Source organism: Oxyura jamaicensis, chromosome 2, assembly GCF_011077185.1.
Source record: "Oxyura jamaicensis isolate SHBP4307 breed ruddy duck chromosome 2, BPBGC_Ojam_1.0, whole genome shotgun sequence".
Lineage (NCBI taxonomy): Eukaryota > Metazoa > Chordata > Aves > Anseriformes > Anatidae > Oxyura > Oxyura jamaicensis.
The window spans coordinates 131,391,833-131,416,428 of record NC_048894.1 but is presented as its reverse complement, the minus strand read 5'-3'; the positions used below and the strand labels follow the sequence as shown (position 1 = coordinate 131,416,428).

At 39.9% G+C, this 24,596-nt stretch overlaps 1 protein-coding gene across 3 annotated transcripts in view; it reads right to left on the bottom strand.

The window, feature by feature from the left end:
• WWP1 (WW domain containing E3 ubiquitin protein ligase 1) overlaps positions 1-22,448 on the bottom strand; it is a 61,819-nt gene extending 39,371 nt beyond the window's left edge. For 2 of the 3 annotated variants that reach the window (XM_035318512.1, XM_035318514.1), the window contains exon 1: positions 22,038-22,448. The gene's annotated coding sequence lies outside the window, so the exon portion shown is untranslated. Of the gene's footprint in view, positions 1-9,193; positions 9,296-22,037 lie in introns of all 3 variants that reach the window. The other variant, XM_035318513.1, reaches the window with a different exon arrangement.
• Between the last annotated feature and the right edge of the window lie 2,148 nt (positions 22,449-24,596).

Sequence of the window (24,596 nt, the reverse complement as noted above, 5' to 3'; positions counted from 1 at the left end):
TTAAACTAATCAGCAAGTTTCCAGATGTTACTTCTGTATGACAATTCAGTATTTCATAACACCAGTAAAAAAAATTTGCTCTTCAGATCTGTCACACCTTATACCTTTGAGCATGCCGAAGCACAGTAACGCATATGTTTACACAGTTTAGAATACATTTACACAGTTTCTTGCTTAAGACAAAAAAAAAAAAAATCAGCTGTGACATCAATGTTACTATCTAGCTCTAGAAAGTATGCCCATGGTCTGATTTCAGATGAGCTAAGCACCCACAACTTCTAGTGAACATGTCTGAAATGCTTACATGCTTGAAAACCAAGCTGCCGTAGCAGCACCACAAGTGATTTAGACAAAGAACATTTAAATTCTGTTCTAGGACTTGCAGCCAGTTTTCTCAACCGCTGCTGTCCACAAACCACTCTCTTTCCTTCTCAATCGAGGCAGAAAGTACTTTGCAGGGACCACTCCACCAGCAACTAACATACTGGGGCATCGCATCCCAACACTTGAAGCACATGCACTCGGCATCAATCCCTTCCCCTCAAATTACTACACCTGAAACAAAGCTAGAAATAAAGTAGGCTATACATTCGGTTTATTTCAATGCTTGGATTTAATACCTGTCATAGCTGGAAAAGGTAATTCACAGAGACACAGAGATCCAAATGGAAGTGTATTATTGGCTGTGCTTATGGAATCATGGTAAGTCATTTTTCACTCCCACCCACTAATTATACACACATTTTTGTCAGATGTGGCTAGTAAATTTCCATCTTCCCCAATGACAATCAGTTGTTCTTGCAAATCAATGAAAGGTGTTGCATTTTTGTATTTTTAACAAAAGGGGTTCACCTATTCATCAGGTTAGGAAATTGTTTCCAAGTTTAAATGTACGGATATGAGAGGTGGCACAGATGTGATACAGGGGCCATGTTTACATCTTTTCTGGCAACAAAAGTACATAATGATGGAAACATTTCCAAACAATCACTTTCAAAATGCTCCATGGCACAGATTTTTTTCAAAAAGCAGTTACTTTCTCAACATCAAAGCATCTCTTTTATTGGGTGGAAGGGACCCATTGTCTTTTTGTTGGTGGTGTTGTTTGTAAAATATCTGCTGGGTAGTGTACTACTGACAGCCACTTGTCATAACAGAAGGTCAGCAAATACATAACACTTGTTGTTTTGTGAAAGAAAAATACATAATTCATCGTTGTTTGACAACTCTTCTGAGCACGTTGCCATGAGATAATCAGCAAAGTATTGTAAAGATACTGCTACTTAAAGGTCTTGCTTCCATATCATTAACCACATCAATAACATCCTGCAGCATGTTGTGCACTTCTGGCTCCAACTTCCTTTCTGTAATAGCCTGTAATGATGCAGTGAGTCAATCTCACATCTGGTGCTATCTCTAACCTTACCTGGTAATTCCCCAACCCCGTTTTTTTTTATTATTATTATTTTGTTTTGTTTTTAAAAACTGCAGTCGAACCAGGAACTCCATCAGTGGTTACAGTTTTCCATAAAAAAATGTTTTTATAAGTCATTTACTGGTAGGAACTTCTCTTCTCTGGTACATCTTTCCTTAGTGGCTTACTTCATTGTGTATTTCCTTATCAAAACAGAATCTAGCAAATACCATAAACTGAGGGATTTTAGAAACATCTATATTTACATCCAGCTGTATAGCAAACCTCACATAGTATAATTTGTTGTAGTACTTCTTTCTTCACATCTTCAATACTATATTCTATGTGTTTTCTAACAGTAATTGCTAACAAATAAATGCATTTTAGTTGCCATATCGTTTTCCACGTATTACGTCAGACATTTTTACCACATGAGGAAGAACAAGTGTTTCCCCTGTATATGTGGCTTTTTTTTTTCCTTTTGCTATTATGTAAGGAACCTCAGGAGGCGTTTCTCTGAAGATTTATCATTAAATGTAGTGAAATCTTGCACAGTACTGGACTGCGAACCACATGACTTTAAACAATGCAGAAAAAAATTGAGAGGCTTGACTTCATGTTTCAGATGCTTCATTTATAAATGCCTTGCTAGTCACGATGGTGCTTCACATATGATTAGTTAATATCTCAAGATATAATATAGATGAGGTTAATCATTAAAGATGATGAACACGTATCTGTATTTCAACTAGTCTTCTTGATAATTTTGATTTTTTTTGGCCCACTTCTTCTGAGATTTGATTAAGTTGTCACTATTTTTACCTTATAATATGGCTGACAAAGAGTTCACGCCTGGGGTAGGAGAAACATCAACTCTGCCATGCTCTTGCTCACTCATGCTTGTATTAATATTTCCTTCAATACATGAAAGGTGCCACTATGGAACACCTACCCCACACACACCCCATGCTGCACAATACCGCCTTGTTCCCTCTTGACACCATAGGTGATGCAAGACCATGGTAAGTGTTAGTAAAGTTTAATTCCACCTCCCCTCAGAATCACAGAATGGGTGAGGTTAGAAGGGACCTGTCCTGATTTCAGTTAAACCACAACAGGACCTCTGGACAGCATCTGGTCCAACTCCTGCTCAAGTAGGGACAACCACAACCACTTGCCCAGGACCATGTCTAGTTGCCTTTTGAGAGTCTCCAAGGACGGAGACTCCAGTCCTTCTGGGCATCCTACATCACTCCTGAAGGAGTTGCTCTTCATGGTCCTTCACTGGACTCTAAGCATGTCCATGTCTCTTGCATGCTGGGGGCCCAGAACTGGACCCAGTACTCCAGGTACGGCCTCACCAACACTGAATAGAAGGGTCACTTCTCTTGACCTGCTGGCAACACTTAGCCTGATGCAGCCCTTAATAGCATTAGCTTTCTTAGCAGGAAGTGCACATTGCTGCGTCATGTTCAATTTGGCTTCCACCAGGACCCCCAGGTCCTTTTCCGTCAAGCTGCTTTCCAGCTGGGTAGCCCCCAGCATGTACTGGTGGCTGGGGTTGCTCCTCCCCCAGTGCAGGACTTTTCCTTGTTGTACTGTATGAGGTTTCCATCAGCCCATTTCTCCAGCCTGTCGATGTCCCCCTCTGGATAGCAACATGACTATTGGGTGCCTGTCATCCGTGGATTTACTGAGTGTGCATTCTTCCCTATCGTTCAGGCCTTTAATGACATGAAACAGGACTAGACCTGGCAGACCTCACTGACTGCTCATTCAGCATACTTCAGCAGCTTCCCTGTGAGGATCTTATGGGGGACAGTGTCAAAGGCCTTAATGAAGTCTGGAAAGACATTATCCACTGCTCTCCCCTGACCTGTACAAGGCCAGCTGTTTCATCACAAGAAGTTATCAGACTGGTCGAATATGACTATCATGTGGTGAATCCATGATGACTACTGCTGCTGATTTTCTTCTCCTTCCTGTGCCTGGAAATAGTTTCCAGCATTAGCTGTTCCATCACCTTCCCAGAGATCAAGGTGAGGCTGACCGGCCTGTAGTTCCCTGCATCCTCCTTGCACTTCCTGAACATAGGAAGGACATTTGCTTTCCAACAGTGTTTGGGCATTATCCCACTTGCCACAACTGATCAAAAATTATACAGAGACGTCTCACAATCACATCTGCTTGCTCCCTCAGCACTTATGGGTGGATCCCCTCAAGGCCCGTGGATTTATCAATGTCCAGCTTGGTTAAGTATTCTCTGACCTGATCCTCTTCTACCAAAAGGTACACCTTCTATGCTCCAGCCTTTCACCCTAGTCAATGGGACCTGTGATTTCTGCTATCTCCCTGGCATTGTATTCCTATTACTTCAGATAAAATTCAGATCCTAGGATTTTCTTCCCACACCTCAATGGATTATCTTGGAAGCCTCCCTTTAAAGACCACTGATAAGGAAGGCACTAACCAAGCAACAGACGCAATCAATTCTGCAGCAACTAAAGTAAACTCTTCACAAGAAACCACGATCTGCACTCTAGTTCTAATCATACATGAAAAAATTAGTTCAGGCATATTTTTGTAACTGATGAATTACAATCACTTTAATAGTGTTTTTGTTCTTCCCCTGCCCCACCCCTGGAGGTGCTCAAGGCCAGGTTGGATAGGGATTTGAGCAATCTGGTCTGGTGGGAGGTGTCCCTGACCATGGCAGGGGGTTGGAACTGGACGATCTTGAAGGTCCCTTCCAACCCAAACCATTCTGTGGTTCTACGATTCAACCTGCACAGGTCTAAAATGCTTGAGGTTTGGCTTTGTGTTGTTTTACCTTGGTTTTGTTTCTTTTTAACTGTACTCTTAGTGTGCACAAATCAAGATAAATAAATAAATAAATAACACAAACTGTGTCAAAGTCCCCAGGAAGACAGGGCAGACAGCTCATTGCCTAACCTACTCAGGCTTCAGGTTTCAGGTGCTGATTTATCTGCAAGACATACAGCCGGCCCTAACCTGAATTTCTGGCCCTGCCTGCTCCTAAGCTATGAACTGAATTTGGCATACACGTTTACCAATGTCCTGATAATACTGAAGTGAAAATTCACTATACTTAGCTTTTTATCTTTAACCATCGGGGAAAAACATGGCGACAATGGCCAGGAAAAAGATATTACAATGCCAGGAAGCTACCAACGTATCAAGGAGATGAAACAGTTAGGCTTGGCTTTGGCTGCGGGACTGCATGTTTCTGCGACAAGTACACAACTACATCCCTATCATTAGTGCCCCAGTGTTCTACTATTTCTAAATACTATTTAGAAAAATAAAATATATGCAGCTGCCAAAGAAAGCTTTTTTAAAAAAATGTACACCATTTTTTGTATCAACAATACATGAAGTACATCTTATATTTTATATTCAAAATGGCTTTTGAGCAAACTAGTTGAATTAAGTAATTCTGGTCACTTCGTGGTTTAAAGATTCCAAAGCTGCAGACCTCCCCCATCCTTGCTTAAGCAGAAATTAAGAACTGATACAGAATTAATAGGGGGAAAAATCATTAAGTTTTCTAAGTCAAATTAAGAAAATTTATTGTTTTTCTAGTAACTTATTTTTTAGGAATTCATCAAAAAATGACTTAATGCTTCAGACAGTTATCAGTTACTTCAATCAGTAACCATCCAAATCAGCTACTACATTTTTGAACAGGGCTAACAGGTTATTGTCAAATCAGCCCTGATCCGGATTGGTTCTCCTGGAAGAAGAGAGAGCTTGCTCACATCATGTTTGTCATTTTCATTCAAGGTCCAGAACAACAAAGAAACAAAAAAGAAACTTAATTGCCTGATTCACATTGAGTAACACTCACAGTCGGACAGGTCTTTCTTCCAGGTAAACAAAGCCTTCAGGAAGAAAACCCAGCCAAGTTATGTTGTACAAGACGAAGGATCTTATCTAGAGATCTGAAATAGAAACACCTATTACCCTCTGAAGGCTGTTCTGGATAGAGGACAAATGCTGCTGCACAGTCAAAGAAGAAAAGTACAAACTAAAGCTTATCCCCTCAGGTAATTTCCTCTAACAGAGGAATTACTACTGTGATGCAGCCACAGAAATAAAAATAATAAATAGATAAAAAGCAATTTATCATCTAAGTGTTTCCAGGAGTGACAAAAATAGTATTAATGACATTATGTAAGGTTCTGGTAGTAAATTGCCATATACTAGAAAAGGACAGGACATGAAGAGCGTTACTGGGAGCATAAAGACAACGAAAGAATAGTCTAACAAGAACTAAGGCTGAAAGTAAAACTGTTAATAATCTAGAAATATATTGGGAACACATAGGAAGCAAATATAATGACTACTGAATTAAAATACTGCTTGCAAAAAAACTCAGGCTTCTGAGAGTGCAGGCAGTGCTGCACCAGACAGAGAGTGAGCATAAACACAGGCTGTGTGAAAATAAGCAGGGACAGTTAAGAAGTCACATAGCAGAGGGTCTGACAGATTTGCTGTAGGATGGGATTACACCATCACTGTTTTACTTCATTAAAATAAAAAAAATCATAAGCTGATTTAAAAAAGAGAGTCATGCAACTAGAAGTTATTCAAAGAAATACTGAAAAAAAATACAAGTTTCAAGGAATAGGAGGCTCCCATCTGTGTAAGCCAGAAAACCCTGCATCTGCATGGCAGAGAATAACCAAAACTTAAACTAAACAAGTTGTCCGATCTTGATGAACGAGGGGAGGGAACGGCAGTTACAGCAAGTCATTAAAGTGATGATACTCATCTGGAGGACTGAGTTTTCACAACCAGAGACGTCAAAAGCAAAACAGCAGTACTTTCTTGATCTTATTTGCAAGAAAGTCTACATGAGAAAGAAAAACAGCTGCTGAGGAAGCACAGAAAGATGCTTTTTTTTTAAAAAAAAAAAAAGTAATATATAAATATACGTATTTCCAGTAACGAAAACCCTAGCTATTAGTGCTCAAGGAACCCTATGTCCTATAGGCACCATTTATCGCTATGTGGTATGCAGCCCCCAAATCCCACCCCTATTTTTTTTTCCTACTCAAAATAAATGCCCAGTTTGGCTACAAAACATATTGATTAAGGCTTAAAATCTTTGATGTTATGTCTGCATAATCTTAAAAAGAGGATTAAATACAGCAATGTAAAGGGTCACTATCCATGCACTTATAATCCTGCTGAACATCATTGGATTAATTCTAACAAGGGCTACAGCCATAACACATCCCTGAATTTAAGCTTGCTACATCTCTTTATTCAAATGTGTGGGCTAAGTTTCATTGCTCTAAGAGATATGAAGCTTTACTTTCTGAGCTGCTTCACTGACACACACAGAGCCTCCCTCAAAATTCCTGGGCCCTAAAAATGAATTAACAGAGTCTTGAGAGCCACATAAAGTACACAGTCATCACAAAACTTCTTTCTGAACCATCCTCATCATGCATAACCACTACGTTAGCTCAAAGAATACAATATATAAACCCCTGTAGCAGATACATTAAAATTGGTATTAGTTTTATATACAAATTTGTGTAATTACAGATCAACTGAGACAAAGTAAGACTCTACCTAAACCATGATATATTATATATCCTTTAATTTTTTTAATTGAAGGATTTTTTTAATTGAAGGCTCGCTTCCTGCTTCATGTGAACATGAACACAGTTTCATGGAAGACAGTCTAATTAATAACAGTATTTTAGATTTGCAATTCTGGGAAACACTTTCTCTAAATCCCAAAATGCTATTAAAGCATCACAAAAAAAAAAAAAAAAAGACAACTACTCTAGTGGATATTGCATTAATCTATTTTTAGTCTTTAGTAGATAATGGACTCAGGAACTTTAGCAGTTACGTTTTTAATGACACTGCCCATTTGGTAATTGTTGCACCTGGCTGTCACTTTCTATTGTGCTATACTAAAACAAACGATGGTATTTCTTCTAAAACTGAGAGAAAAAGTATCATTGAAGCAGCAAATACATATTTATAAATTAACAAATCAGGAAAGTACCAAGGAAATATTTATCAAAGAAGCTCTGAGTGAGGAAGATGACATTACAATTTTTTACATTTTTCTAATAAACACTCCAATGTGCCATTAATGAAAACTTCAGGGATATTGGGATGTTTCTCTGAAACACATTCTGGATAAGCTGTCTGGCCTCACTGACAAAAATGTAATAAAGTGGGTCACGAACCCAGTCGCATGAGCAGATGCACACACATGCAGTCCACTTATGACATCAGTCCACTTAAAAAAAAAGAAAAAAAAACATGCTGGCATAGCCAGGAACTCAGAAACCATCCATAAAGCTGAAGTTTTCTTCATATGCCAGTTTGGACTATGGCAACTTTTCCAATTTTAATTTCAGACATTTAGATCAGATATTTATACAAAACTGTGGCAGAGAACTTAAGAAGTCACTCAGCTGACTGTAGTTTCAGCCAGTACAAGAGAGAAGATTGAATAGAAAATAAATGTAATTGCCATTTAAAACAAGTTCTATTCAATCACAATGTATTTTGCTTAGTGATCATGCTTTAATAAACACTGATTTATGCTCTTGCTAATCTGATGCTTCTGTTCCAGAAACAATACAAAACTGGATGGATAAGGGAATGAAAAATAAGCACGAATACAGACTATACCAGGAATAAGTGCTGTCAAATCAAAAGCTTTCCTGAATCCCCCCAAATCAAAATAAGAAAACTTGAAATCTAGCTGTATAAATACACTATGCAAGGTCAAAGGAAGTAGATACGCAAAAAGCCTAAATGTTACTAGCACCTTTCATTCAATTTACTTTAAGTATAACTAAGAATACAGATGGTTAGGTAAAATCGCCACAGTGTCATAAGTATTATTTTTCCTGTACGAGAGCACATCCTCCAAATTCGAATGGAAATACAGACAAAAAAAATATTTTTTCAAATCATTTTTTTAAACAAGGAAGCACAGTTACTTAAGTTTTTTCCCCTGTAAGCAAAAAAAAGGTATGGTGAGTCAACCACTTCCCTGGACAGCCTGTTCCAATGCCTCACAATCCTTTCAGTGAAAAATTTTTTCCTAACATCTAACCTAAACCTTTAGTGGCACAACATTTCCTCGTCTTATCATTTGGTGCTTGGGAAAAGAGACCAATCCCCACATCGCTATAGCCTCCTTTAAGGTAAGCGTAGAATGCAAAATGTCTCTACCAAAACCACAATATTTTTCTAATTTTGTTATAGCTAATTGAAAGATTTTCAAATTAACTGATAAAAAAAATGCCAGTGTAGCTGCATTCTTTTCAGAGAAGCAGTAATTCTGTATCAGTTAAAAACAAAAAAAATAGATACCTCCTTTTGACATTGGAAAATTTTTCTCTCAGAAACTGGTTACAGACAAAGAGACCAAAGCAGGATTTTCTCCTTAAAACATTAAGAAAGATCCTACTTTGAAACTAGTATTCCCAGACCCCTCCCTCTTAAAAATTCCCATGGTTCTCCCTGTACCCAACATATCAAGTGCATCCCTGAGCAATAAATGTAGAAACGTTAAAGTGTATCTACAAATACAGCAAAAATCTTAAAGGAAAAAAAAAAATCTTAAAGGTCATTCACTAGATCCTAAACATGACACTCTAATCTTAAAGGTCATTCACTAGATCCTAAACATGACACTCTAATGCACTGAATTCTTGCACTTTGACTAACTAATCAATGATTGCATAGCAGAATATCTTGCAGACTAATCATTACCTCTGGTCTCCCAGTCCTCATGCCCAAGGCAGCCCACAAGACACTTTCTGAAACAACCTCATGACAAAGTTCTGCCCATGTGGGGCCTGCTCCTCTGGATATCTGGAATCACACATTCGACAGTTAGTTTTATGGCACGTTATAGATTCTACTTCCCCTTAATAGCCTCTTCATGTTTCACAACCTAAAAAACACCTGTCATTTTTCCCCCACCATATACACCACTTTTCCCCATAAACACCATAACTCCTACTCCAGGGATGCCATTTTCCCCTCTCAGATATCTCTACAGTGCATACCTAACTAAATTCGGAACTACTGTTCTTTAACAACCAAACTTCAAGTTTGACATGTTTGTTTCAGATCTGGAGAAGAATCTGTGTACCCGAAAATGTGTTGACCTTTATTAAACTGAGCAGAGCAGCCAGCAAATGAGTATTTGTACAACTCCTGTCTTGCCTACAGCCAACACTAACAAAGGAATTCTAAGAACTGACACTCCCTAAATAGATAGCTTTGGTAATCAACAACTAAAATTACAACAATACTTGCACCTAGGCAAATACAAAACTTTAAAGTCAAAGTTTTATTTCCCTGAGCTCCACAAGCATGTTTGCGACTGTAGGAACCAACGGAAAGACTACACTTACCATCAAGGGATATCTCCTATAAACACTAATAGGGCCATCTGAGAACCATTAAAGCTTCTGCTTGATGTTTGTAACAAAATTCATTTGTTGTTCTTTACCTCCTAAAGATCGGATCTGTCCTCTTCCATTCAAGAAGTTCTTGACCATGTTAAGATCTACTATTACAGAATAATTTAAAGGCTAGCAATTCCACTCTCCTTTCTAACCAAATATAAAGTAACTAAGAGTGTACTGCAAAGCCAAGCAGGTACTGTGTTTTAGGTGTGATGGACTAGGGGCATGGACAAGAAGGAGTATGTAAGCCAGTATTAACTTTTATTAACCAATAATTTATCTGTAAATTTGAGGGGCAAACAATCCTGTCCTATGAACAGAAGCTTACAGCAAGAAGCTATATCCAGGAATACCTTATATATTTAGTCAAAATACTGGATGGTTAGTTTTGATTCCTTTCAATAGGATGCCTGAATTTAATAGAAGCATACATTGGTTTATAATTCTCCTTTTCAGGTACAACTAATTAACTTTATTAACTTTAATTAACTCCTACTAAGCATACAGAAGGAAGGCAAGGTCCAAATTACACAAACAGCTCTAACCTTTGTTTTCTAATCTGTCTGCTTTACTTTGAAGAGTGTACATTCTTTCAATTTAACTCAATAGATCTGTTTATATGACACTGAAATGTTGTATTTTTGTTCACAGAATATGCCAAGTTCCTTGTATTTTGATATTCTCCTCTTGCCCTAATACAAACTGTAAATTCCCAATCAAATTTCTTTTTTAACTGCTTAAGTTCAATCACTTACTATTTTTAAGACCATTATTTTTTGTTGTTTCCACCTTCAACTTTCAGTCCTATGGATATTTTTGTCTTTGAATCATCTAAATCATAGGGAGTGGCTTATAATATGGTGACCATCACTTGCTGAGCAACAAATTATTTTTTGTGGCACCTACTACTGGTTCTAAACTTCAGTCAACCAAGTATTGATGGACTGACACGCAGGCCTACACCTTAAAAAGGATGCTGTGATACCATTTATTAAAATGAAAAACTAGCAGCTTTCAACTGTTAGACACAATAGTTACAGATACTTCCAAAGATAAGACTCCTGTAGATGCCTTTACTACTTACTTCTACTTATTAATCGTTTCACTGATTTCTTGTGTATTCCTGAGTTTAGTGTATGTGTGTGAGAGAGAAAAATAAAAACAAACAAACAAGTCTTTACTACCTAAGAAGTAAATGTAATAAATACAGAGGTACTCCATCAGACTTGTAAATATTAACTATAAAAACAAATGGATCTGGAAGACACAAAGGAACAATTGCAAGTACAGTTTCAAGACAGTTGTAATTGTAGGATATATTGCATGTTAATATTGAACACTGAAAACTTCTGGAGACAGTAAAGTGCTCCTGATACCTAACATTCACCCTATGCCTGCATATTCACTATATAATCCCAAATGTTTCGTTTACATCAAGTCCATGGAGTGTCCTGGTGGGCAGGCATATACCATTGGCTTCCTCAGAACCTGCTTTGACAGTAGTACAATTTCGGCTTCAGCAGTTTCCTCCTCAGAGTCAGCAAGACAAGGCAGTAGTTCTTGGCAACTAGCAGCTTCTCCTGAGATGCCCCAACATTCACAATAAACTGCAAATATTTTGTTAGTAAGTTCCAAGTTACCAGTGTTATAGCAGACCTAGACAGATCTGAACTGGAAAGCAAACTGCTACTCTTCTTCAGACATCGGGTTTGATGCAAGCTTTTCTGTACGTTAATTTATCCTTCTCAGGTCAACCTACACACAGTTCCTCCCCATCCCCCTGTGAGCAAACAAACCTTTGTCTGTTCATAGTGCCAACAGGCATGGAGAGCAAGCCACATATAAAGATACTTCATTTTCTGTCATTTCTCAAGCACTTCAACTGACCGTCATTTCAGATGCTGGAATAGCGAACCATGCATTAACTGTAACATATCGCCAGCCACATAGTAGGGGCTAAGAAAAAATACAGTACAATTACAGAGGTTTTATTTTTGAGAGTGTTATGCAAGAGGTCTAAACAAATCACAGGCTATGAATCCACGGCACAAGTCTGTGGCTCTGTTTTGCCTTATACTTAGACTAGCAGCTCCCTGGCAAAGACCTTTTTTAGCCTGGTTTCCCAAGCAAACATTGCATGTATGATTCATATTGTCCAACCGCCTCTTCCCACTCTTCCTTTCATCTCCATCCCTCTAAATGAATCTGTTCACCACCAGATTCAGTTTAACTTAACTGAAAAGTAATGTCCTCTGATACACTTGGATCCCAGGAGCTTCATGAAAATCAACAGCTAGAGAGAAAAAAGACAATTTCCTGCACTTGCTGAGCAAAGGACTACAGCAGGAACTCAAGCTATCCATGCTGCCTGGCCCAAAGACAGACAGAGCTATAAATCAGTCTAGGCTGGTGCTGTGTATGGTGGATTTTTTTTATTTTTATTTTTACTGTGAGTAAGAAAGGTCCAGAAGAAGAGGAAAGAATTGTGAGGATGTAAAAAAAAAAAAAAAGAAAAAAGAAAAAAAAGAAAGAAACTTGAGGCAAATTTGCCTGATCACAGAACAACTTAGGTGACAAAATATTTAGGGCACACCTTGCTTATGAATCATAATCATGATGATTTTTCTAGGTCCTACCAGAAAATTGCACAACAAAAATATTAAAATGCCTCCTCTGTGTATTAGATAGGCCCCCCCCCCACAAAGTAACAACCCGAGTAAACAACTTCCAGGTATCTTTAATAGAACAATAGTCATAATCCATATATCAAGAAACCTGGGATGAGCATTTTCCCCCTCATTTTAATATTCAACTGAATAGCTTGCACATCTGTCAAAATACCACATATGTAATGCACTAGTCATTGTTAGTCTTCAGTCTCTCTGGGTTGCCTTCTACTATGGAAAACCCTAATGGTTCCTATTATTTTTTGTGTATCAGACCTGCGTTGAGAGCCATGAAAGTAATATAGTAAAACATATCCCTAAAATATCAGGGTTTTTAGTCTATCGACATGGTGAACAGAAAACGTGACCACAGTCACACAGAGGCTCTTTGATACCAGGTTTAACACTGTATGTAACATATTACAGCAGTACAGGAAATGGAGAAGTCTTTGGGCTGCGGAGCAGGCAGGCAGCCTGAGCACATACCACAAGTGCCCAGATAGCTTATAAAATCCTCTTGTATCACCACAGCTGTATTAGTCACAAGAACCATTACTAGTGTAAGCATGTCCCTACTGCAGGCACAGCAGAACTAACCAAAAAATTCCAAAGGAACATAAAGGAGCACTGAAGACAATGACAAAGAGCTTTGCTGTGCCTTCATCATCCTTCCCCCCTTGGTTCTGGGGAGTTTCGAAGAACCCATGATAAAGCAATACTAATTACAGGAAACGCATTAATACTGTCTCACAAAATAGGTCTTTCCCAGTCTCTCTGTTGTTTTGGTAAGTCAGTAAAAGACAGTAAGTCAATACTTAAAGAGAAACCTGCTTCGTGTTAAGGGCTGAAACAGCAGAAATGGTCTTTGAACGTTTTTTGGCAGTAAGAGCTTTGATGTGATCCATCTCAACAGCTACCTCAAAAAACAGCTCAGTGAAGGAGATTTCACTGAATGTTCCCACTTTCCTCCCTGCGTTTGCTTTTTATAACGTGCTATGCAAGCCTCTTTCCAGCTGTCAATCTCAACAGTGTTAAACATTAAAACATGTCTGTCCTAATTCCCAGCACTGAGTCCGCCAGTTTTACCTATTAGTGAGATCACTCACCCAAGCTCTGTTCCTGTTTTTCAGAAGGGCCCTCCAGTTTGTATATTGCTAGAGGATTCAACCTGATCCTTAGTAAGGTGCACAGGTGATAAAGCCTCGTTAAAACAAAGCGTAGCCTGTTCTTGCTGATTATTTTCCAGTATGATTCTGAGGTAACCCAGTTACAAAATGTAACTACTTTATGAATGCTTGTCACCACACAAATATTACAAGTTGAGAAGATTAAAATTAGTAATACATAAGCCCTACCAGGAGAAGCTTTTATTCCCAAGCATCAGTACTGAACCACATAAATACACTTGAAATCAAGTTTATTTCAAAGCTACAAAGGAATCAGTGAACCATAAGAAAACAACTTAAATTTTGTAGTAAAACAGTGTTGGAAATATTGTTTACATTTCTCCATTTAACAGACGGTGATCATGAGGAATGCAGAAATATGCTCACAAGGGTCTGTATCCTTTCTGATACAAAGCAAAAGGCTATTTTATAAACCTGAAAGCATTACCAGCTAATTCTGGAGAACACTGCCCTGAAAACTCTGAAACCAAGTGACAACACTGCACAGCAAAGGCCACCCAACTCCCCACTGCAGGGAGTCAATTTCCAAATCGTTCCCCCATTCCTGTTTATTTTAGAGCAACTTTTGAGGACAGATATTAGAGGCAGAGGAGTGACAATAAAGGGAAAAGCATCACCAGCAACCCCTACCCACACAATCTAATCATGGCCAACAGAACTTTTTTGCTGCAAATCCTTTCAATCCATAAATGTACATGGTAACAACTCAATTTTTGAGGAGCTATGGGGCATATGTAATGAAATTTGCACATTAACTATTCCCACTTTCCACAAACCCACATTTCTTTGGTTGGTCTGGCAATTCCCCCCCAAAAAATGTGAACTTTGAGATGTTACCTCCAAAGAACAGCCCTGATTCCAGAGTCAACCTCTCAGAAAGGTTCCTCACAACAGCCATCGAGCGTAACAAGCTAGTCAAAAAATTACACAGGCATAAAATTCTCATTGTAAATACATGGTGTTTGGATTCAAAGACTGCAATATATGGCCTTGAGCTGCCACACAGCACACTAAAATGTGCTTGAGGTATTCCATAATACCACATGAACTTCACATCTACATTATCCTGCAGTAAAAAAGTTCCACACCTAAGCTACAAGCTTTGTGAAGAACCACTTCCTTTTTCTCTGTTTTGAAAACACTGCTTACTAGTTTCATTTGATATGGCCTTGCTTCTCTTGCCTTTTGGTAAAAATTGATTAGTGTGTTTTCTGATAAATCACTATTGTTCTTGCCTGTCTTTATTATAATATCCTTCAATAAGGATAATAATATTCAATAATATTCTTCAAGTCTGAAGAGTATTAAGAATCCTTAGTCATTCTGTAAGTCTTCATCCACAGAAGTCAGTCATCCTTGTCTGGATGACACACTATTTAAGACAGGAAAAAGAGTGGAAAAGATCAAAAAATGCACAAAACATTCATTTGAGACTGGAATGTAGCATGGGTTTAAATGGTGGCATGATGATGTTGTAAGAATAGAACAGAGAATAAACTAAACATCTTCAACAACCTTTGAGACATCAACTATTGAAGCTGGGGGCGAGAGGTACTGTCAATCAACATCTAGAAATGTGTTCTTACTTCAGCTCTCGGGGTGGGAGAAGAGGATGTTTGAAACAAACTTTTCAAGGATGTAGGAAAACAAGCCCAAACACTATCTCTTTGCAAATTAAGATTTATTTCCTCTGATTTTACTTTATGGTCTTTCAAACTTTGAAGCAACCAACATAATAGATTTACCGAACATAGAGAAGTACATCAACCTACCCTGAAAGCTGGCTGTCCCAAGTAGTTGAGAAAACAAAACACAAACCAACCAACCAACAAAAAAAGCCTGTAGTGGGCAGTCTAGAATACTACATTCATAGGACATATCTAGAAACATGATGAGTTTATGTCCTGAACTGTAAAGTCTAAAATCTTTTTTATTAAAGCACATTTTTTAGCATTTTTTTAAAGCACCTTTATTAAAGCACCATTTTATCAACAGATCTTCTCCTTGTCCATATGACAATCTGTTCCTTAGTTGAATCATACATCAGCCAATCCCAACTGAGCCTTGTAACAATTACTTCCCGACAGACTACCCTACTTGGGTTTTGCAAGCGTGCTCCAGTATCTCCTTGTTTAGTTACATGGCAGAAGGTTAAAAGCACAAGCTAGAATTTACTCAGACTCAACCTCATTCAAAGGTCTGCCAGCCTCTGCTGAAAGCATCCTCTTCCTTCATTTCTTTTTGAGCTAAAAATTAAGCTGTACTTTCCAGGTGGTTTGCACAGACGCAGTACTATGCTAATAGTTTTTTACTTGAATTGGTTATTTTCCCTATCAAAAATGGAAGAAAAACAACCAACAGTATGTTTGTGAAAGAACTAAAGGTCCCCATACAATACAGGGACCAGTTGCCATACAATAGTAACATTTAGCAGTTTCTGAAACAGCTTATAAATTAAATATAAAAACTAGTATACAAGCTAATCTATATTATTTCCCTAATACATTCCAACATTTACATTTTAGTCCATTTCCAATCAGATGTTTTCATGCAGTAATCTATGTCGGGCTTTTATTACTAAATACTCAATTTACACTCCATCTTGATTAATAGCTCTAGCTACTTCTTCCAGTGTGCATTAGGCCTTGTACGTTAGCAAAAAAAAAGTATACATCATCACGTATTAAGCTAGACTGTTTTGTTCCTCTGAAGTTCCCACTTCCACTACTCAAAAAATATTTCACAACCTACAGATTTTGACAATTTTTTTGATTTAAATCACTTTTGAGAAAAAAGTACAAATTACTCCATTAGTAGCAGTCTTTTTGCCATATTACAAGCTAAGATTCCAACTAGTTTTCTACCCCAAAACCATTCCCTTAACAAACCAGTTTTATTCACCATTCCATGACAAGACAGCCTTGTCAAAAACTTCTCACAAGACAGGCAGATAGGGATTTTTTTATTATTATTTTTATTTGTAAATGACACACAGATTACATCAGTCTTCCACCAGATTTTCAATGCTAATTGACTTTTTTTTCCCATTCTTGTAACTAACATCCAAAAGTCAAAACACCCTTAAAAAAAAAGTCTTTCCAGATACCAAAGTAGGATAGCACTCATTTTTTGAAAAGATAACAGTGCATGAAAGTAGCTGCAATTGGGGAAGAGGGAGGAAAAAAAAAGTGGCAAGAAAGAAGGTATAAAAGGAACTGAAATTCAAGGGAAAAAAAAAAAAATGCTTCCACACTTCTATCCTGAGGGGAAAAGAAAAGGGAAGTGTGGCAACCCTGCTGCTCTTCATCTTCATTTCAGCTTTCCTGTTATGTTTAATTTTGGTTTTTTGACTGTTATGTTTATGCACAGGGACTTTAATGTCAGCATGCATACTAGAAAACGCAAGAGTTAATTTAATTTACCAGTTAGTAAAAACAAGGTCAGATTTTAAAACGTATGTACCCTCATCTGCTCAGCAGTTTTAGTTTATGCTTACAAAAACTATATTACATCTTACTGAGTTTCTCAAGAATGAGCAGAGCACTGTGTTTCAAAACTGTACATGTTCTTTTTTCAGTTCTAATGCCTAAGCATATTGTGCAATTTCACAGATTAGGAACATAATCTTTCCTGTTTAGTTTTCCCTATTCTAAAACCATAGCTCCTTTGATTTGATTTATACTGAAATATCACTGGCTACATTTAAATGCATATACAATCCAAAATTCTCTCAAGGTCCAAGAACATAAGAAACAGAGGAAAGGTTTTATTTGTGGTGGTGTTTTTTGTTTTGTTTTAAAAAGGATTCTTTTGCTAATCTGCTGCTCCGTTCAAACATTGATAGTAAAAATCTAATTCAGAAACCCCAGTAACTAGAAATATAGTGGAATATACTTTATGGACTTTCCTCTGTGCATTCACAGAAGCACAGACAAGAGCTCTCTCCTGCCCACTTCAGGTTACAATGTGAAGATCCATGAATGCCTAAAACAACAACAACAAAAAATTACTTTCTGCTCTATTTATTTATCGTTCTCTTCTACCTCCACAATCAGCAAGCTAATTCTGAATTTCTAGTAGAAAAAACACAGATGGAACAATTCTGTGCTTTAGAATCACTTGAGAAGGTCAGTTACAAACACTTAATTGTACTATGTGCCATTTATATCCAAGACAAATGGAGAGAAAGTGCTACTGTGTTTTCAAGAACAGATCTTTATATTTGGAGGAATTATTCCAAAGTTATTTCAGCCAGCAAAAAATTCCTTGCTTCAGACATCAGAGGTTGAATTTTACTACAGAAGTAATTAAATAACTCCCAGCTAACATCTCGTGACGGATTTTAAGAAGTCTTCAGGTTTTGAACTGGTTACAATCAAGTACCCTCAGACCCTAGTGACTTCAAGTAGAACATTAACATTTCTAACATATTCCAGCAATAAGAACGATGATAAATACAAAAAAAAAAATAAAATAAAATAAAATCAGAAGCTCAAGCAGATATCTACTTTGTTAAACCCATGCTTCATTCCAATTTTTATTCAAGACTTCTTTTAGTCAAAAGCCCTCATAAAACCCTCCAAGCAAAATTCAGTTTATTCTTCAAAGTCAAGAAACTTGTAAATTAAATCTGAATTCATATTCTCGTTAAATAAGACTTTGAAAGTGCTTTCATGACAATATTGAATTATCAAACCTTACGTTATATGACAAATCCTCAAAATTGACTGAGAGGTAAAGGACTGAAAAATAACTTGTTTGCCCTGTATCTAGAGAGCCACTGCAGTATACAGTCATGCAAACCTGCAGTCATTAGTTACTCCATACCACATTCCACGTCTAGTAGCTACCAAGAACCACACGTAATACAAGGATAAAGGTTTCCCTGAAATGTTAAGTAGGAAAAAACCATAGCACACTCCCAGGTAAACAATTCTGACATACTATAACTATTCTGACAGCTCATAGCTCTTCTGAGTCCCTCGTGTTCTTCTGTAAAGCAGCATTAGGTTAAGCAATACAGAGCTAAACTCAAGCATGCTTCTGGTTAAACTATTAGGTCCTCAAACACAGTAAAAACATATCCTAAAAGGCAGTAATTAGGACTTCCCACATAGAGAAAATAATTAAAAATAAAAAAACTCTCCCTTAAAAAGGTACTACTAGAAATTTTAAGCAATAATAAACATGTCATGCCACTGCTCTGCAGGAAAAAAAGAGGGTGCACCACTCATACAATCTGTTCTTTACTACAAACCCTTGGATTGCCTCTTCCAGACCACACCAACTCCTGCCGCCAATGAGGAAAATGAATTTCTCCCTCCAGCTAAACCATTTTCTTTTGAGAAAGTAGAGGTGAGATCTCTGAAACATGTAATGGTCTCTGCCTGCAACTATTTTAGGTCACTACAGGAGAACATCCTAGGTCTGAACTAACACCTACTGGGAAAGCAAGTGGCCTACTGAAACAAAGAAAATAAAACATTAAAAAAAGGTTTGGCTGTAAGCAAATCCTGCTCTCTGCACTTGCACACAGGCCAAAGGAAGAGAAAACAGCCCTAGCCATGGCTTAACTCGGAATCCAAAGAAGCGTACGCATTTCGTAAGGACAGCAAAAAATGACAGGATTTGGCTGACTGACACTACCATAGAAAGTGGAGAGCACTACCACCACCCCTGCCCCCAGTTTACACATTTTTATTCTGGAAGGCATACTGGAGCAGCTTATCTACTGACTTAGAGTCTTACGCAATTGATTAAGAGCTCAAAAGTCACTTTTTAATTGAGGTGAACACTACACTGTGCAGAAGCAGGTAACATAGCTTAAAATATATGACATACTTGCGAGTAACTTTACTCCTTCTCTTCAGTCTCCATAAAGAAAAAGGAGAAAACCTTAAAAGTAGCTTCCAACAATCACTTAAGCACAGCTTGGAGGAAGCCCCCCCAACACAAATGCCTGTATTTGTCTGTTCCTCCATCCATTCCCCCTCCAAACCACTTCATTATTTTCATTTTAGCTGATTACATTCTAGGGTTTTTTTGTTGCTTAGTTTTAAGCTAACAGTGTTTGGCCTAAGCGCACAAATGGTAAGCCACCTTTATTAATTGGAAATGGCTAGGCCATGAATTTTTTACTATGGTGCCTTGGATTTCAAATCTACTTTTTTAATGGCATAGGGCAAAACTGAAGGCAAAACAACTTCCTGTGACAGATGCTGGGTTTGGACACAAGAGTTAGAGGGAAATAGAAGGACCTCCACACACATTCTTCTCAGAGAGAAACCAGGAAAGCGGGTGGAATTTCCAACTTATCAGAGTTCCCAACTTGATATGGAAAGAAATAGCAACAGAACTAGCAGATGTTCCTCTTCCTTCCATGGAGCCAGGAAAAGAGACTGATTGGCTCTGAACCCTGCGGGCATTCCCCTGATTTAAGAAGCACTTGTAGACAGGTGACTATTTTAACTTTATTGTCAACCATTAAACAAGAACATATGCGAACTCACAATGTTTTGTTCACTGATGTTTAGCAACAAACATAAGTTATTTTTCCAACAAAAATAATTTATACCCTTTTGGTAACGAGCTGCTCCATACTGACAGATTAAATCTGTCTTGGGTACGTAACATTGCTTTCATGTTTTCAGGTATAATTACGCATTTAGGAGAATTATTTTACAGTATCATTGGAAAAAAACTACCGATAATGATAAGTTACCCAAGCTAGAAGCATTTACAGAATCATGTCTTCACTTTAAAGATGAAAATACACACCAAGGAAGCGATAAAAGGATTCTAAACCCACAGCTTCACAACCACCATCAGCTAAAAGTATCTCTAGTTGTCACAGTTGAAAGCACCTTTATCAAGTTTCCAGACAAACTGTGCTTTTACAACTGTACAATGTTTCTCAAAAGGAGGAAAAATACTCAGATATTTTCTATTTGTTTAAATCTTTACTAGTATTAATATTCATGAGAAATAATAGTTGAGTTGAAATCCACCAGCTTACTCAAATAAGGCAACACACACACAGAAAAAAGCCCAGGTTAATGAAGAATTATTACAGCCAATCACTAATCATTTCGTTCCTCTAACAATAAAGGGATTAAAGCAGAATATGAGTTTTAAGGGGAGACACTTATTACTATGAAGGCAATAGCGTCTTTCATGCGTACGTTTATAAATAACTCGGCCACCTCCATCAAGTGACAGTTTTATTACTGTCACTTGCTAGGTGGTGAACTCGCACAACCAGGGCTTTTTATGCAAAGTGTTATATATGACACAGGTTCCATGTGAAAATACAGTTGAAATATGAAAATCTCCTTTTGTTTCATCCAAATACTGAAATTTCACCCAAACACTGAAGAGCTCCCATTAAAACTAGGCAGCCTGCAGTCCTTGTCTCTCCGATGCACAGTTTAAACATTTATAGACCTGGAAGCAGAGCTAGATCATCATAGTTTAACTTGGAGGAAAACCGATGTTCCAAACATAAGGCTTTACAGAAAAAAAAATATCCAAGTAAATAAACACTGACACCAAGTTGTAACATTTTGCCACCACATAAACAGGGACGGGCGACACAAACAGACCTTTCGAGGTGCTGCACCCAGACGGTGTGCTCGGTAACACAGGCTTTAGGAGGACCCAGACAGCCCTGCAGACACTTCAAACAGAGGCAGCCAGGTCCCCCCCTCCCCGCCGCACCCCCCTTTTGGGGAGCACACCGACGAGGGTAACAGCAGCCCACGGTGCAGGGCAAACCTCTCGTCACCCCTCTCCTCCCCGGCCGCCCCCAAGGCCAGCGGAGCCGCACGAACCCCCCTGCCCCTCGGCCCCCAGACCGCAGATAAGCCGCCGGGCGGCTCCCCACAGGTCGGGTCCCAGCCCTGGGCCGCGATAAGACGAGTTCCTCCCCGGCACCGGCGGCGCTCCCCGTTCCCCCCCCCCCGGCCAGGTGGGGGCCGAGGGGCCCTCGGAGCCCCCTCCGGAGCCAGCCGGCAAACGCGTCGGCCTGCGGAGGGCGAGGGGCCGGGGCGCGGAGGCCGAGGCGGCAGCGACCTGGCCCCGGCTCCCTTCGCCATTTTAGCCCCCACGCCCATCGCGTGGTGACAGGGGCGGCCCGCAGCCGCCCGGCGCCCACCCCCGCGGATGGGAAGAGAGGGGGGGGGCGTGAAATAAAATAAAATAAGGATAAAACAACCCAAACCGCGGCCGTTTCGCTCGGCAGGCCGCCGGGCCAGCTCGCAAAGCGGCGCAGCCTGTTTTGTTTCCTTACCGTGGCTCGCAGCCTCGCAGCTGCCGCCTCCTTCTCCTCCTCCCCCCACCTCCTTCGCCTTCCTCCTCCTCCTCCTCACCCCTCGGCCGCCGCGCAGGATGATGCCATCTCACCGCGGCAGCGGCGGCTCGCCCACAGCAACCCCCCTCCCGCCGCCGCGGCGCGCCCCCAACGGCCGAGCCAGCCTCGTGTGCGCGCCCCGGGCACGGGCTGCGGGAACCGTGGCGGAGCAGCCGCCGCTGCCCGGCCGTCAGGGCCCGTTCGGAGCCCGGCAGTGCGCAGCGGCGCTGGGAGGGACGGAGGGAGGGAAGGAGAAAGGAGGGTCCGAACAGAGGCTCCCGGAGGGGGACAGGGCTTTTGCCGAGCGCCTGCCCCGGGCTGAACCAAGTCGGGCGGCGCGGCGGGGAGACGAGCGGAGCCGAGCAGAGCCGTGCGGGGAGGAGGAGCCGCGGGTTGGGGCGGGCGGTGCTGCCCCCTGAGGTGGAGCGCCCCGGGAAGGGGCTCCCCCGCGGCCGGGGGGATGCCGGCTGATGGAGCCTGGGACGTGCTCCTCGAGGGGGACGGGGGGCTCCCCCCGCAGCTGCACCTGGAGCACGGGGGCCCCGGCACGGCTGAGGGAGGCACAAGCTGTCCCGACGGGGCACCGCGAGAGGCTTCTGAGCCTCACGCCGAGGGCTAAACGGTGAACTGCGAGGAGCAAAAGCTCGCAGCGTGGAACCCTGAAGGGACTGCCTGAAGGGACACAAGTCCTACGAGGAGGGGCTGAGGGAGCTGGGGTTGTTTGGTCTGGGGAAGAGAAGGCTCCGGGGAGAGACCTTATTGCTCTCTACAACTACCTGAGAGGAAGGTGTGGGGAGCTGGGGGTCGGCTTCTTCTTGCGGATAACTAGTGACAGGACTAGAGGGAATGGCCTCAAGTTGTGCCAGAGGAGGTTTAAGTTGGAAATTAGGTGATGTTTCTTCTCAGAAAGAGCAGTCAGGCATTGGAACAGGTTGCCCAGGGAAGTGCTGGAGTCTCTGTCCCTGGGGGCGTTCAAAGAAAGGTTGGACGTGGTACTCTGGGACATGGTTTAGTGGGAGACATTGGTAGTAGGTTGATGGTTGGACCAGATGGTCTTGGAGGTCTTTTCCAAACTTAATGATTCTATTATTCCATCCAAGTATGGCATTTTGTTGGTTTTAAAAAAACACTCCAGCAGTCTGGTGGCACATAAAGTCCTTCAGGATGCTCGCAGAAGTAATGCTTTCCAACCTGTTTGCTCTTTATACAAAATCTGTAGGAAAACCACAATATTTGGAGGAAAAAAAAAATGTAAAATTCAACTTTAGGAATTATCTTAGAATGGCCTTCTCTAGAAGATAACACTAAGTCTTCTCTTCACTGGTGACACTTGTACAAGTGCCTGAAAATGGGTAGTTTGAGTATTTGCACACTACAGCTGTAACAGATGTGAGCTGCGGGCTCACAAACTCCATCACAGGCCATAAGGCTAGCTGTTTTCAGTTAGCAACCCAATTAAGCCATCTGATTTGCAGAATTCAATAAATTACATTTTCTGTACATCAACTAAGACTTACATTTAAAGAATGCAGTCCTGTTTTTTATTATGAGATTGCCCCAAATGAACTACTGTCTTACTCCAAGGAACTACTCTTACTGTCCTTCAGAGTCTGCCAGTAAAGTCCATCTCTCTTTCCTGCTAATTTATTTTTTGTTTGATATGATGTAAAGTAATCTGATTGAAATCTAGAGCAAAAATACCAATACCTTTGGTTAGGGAAAATTCTTAATAGGGAAAAAATTATGTTGAGGAAATTTTCATTGGAGGTAGCGTTGCATTCTCAGCAGCAAAGGGCCAGTGAAGGTGTAAATAGCAATGTTTCCATCCCTGCTCTATACATAAGCTTTTAATTTCTCCATTTCTGAGGTTCTCCTCTTCCAAGGCTTTGCTCGTTACTAATGCCAGTAATCTGATACTGGTATTTCATGAAAAATATGAGCATTATTTCTTCAGAATAGTCTATATGTGTAAAATTACTAAAATTACCCTTGCCTTAAGAAGTATGAAAAGTGTGTGGTGATTTGAGACAATACTCTGTACAGAAGTTGTGGACTTTTCTGGCTTGCCTTGTCTGTTTCAAAACAAGCTTTGTCGTACATCTGTCTCACCCTAGGGAACAGTGACATTCCAAGTATTATTCCCTCTTAAAAAGACATTTGATACACTTATGAAAGCAAAATGTCACAAGTTGATTAATGGCACAATCTGGGTTTAAATGTCTTATAAAACCTCAAGATTCTTCCATTTTTACAACCAGTTTTAGGGCAATAGGTAATAAATAAAAGTATATGCATAGTGTTTAGAAGCTATACATGGAAAACTATCTGAAAATGTAAGTTATACTTAAGTTATACTTGCTATCAGAAAAAGTACAAACAGTTTATTTCATTTTGCAGATATCCACCTTATTTTTCTCTACTGTGCTATGGCTAGTAAAGATGGTTTCTGCCAAACAGAGCTGAAGACTAGGAGGAATGAATGCAGGTTCAGTTGCCTCA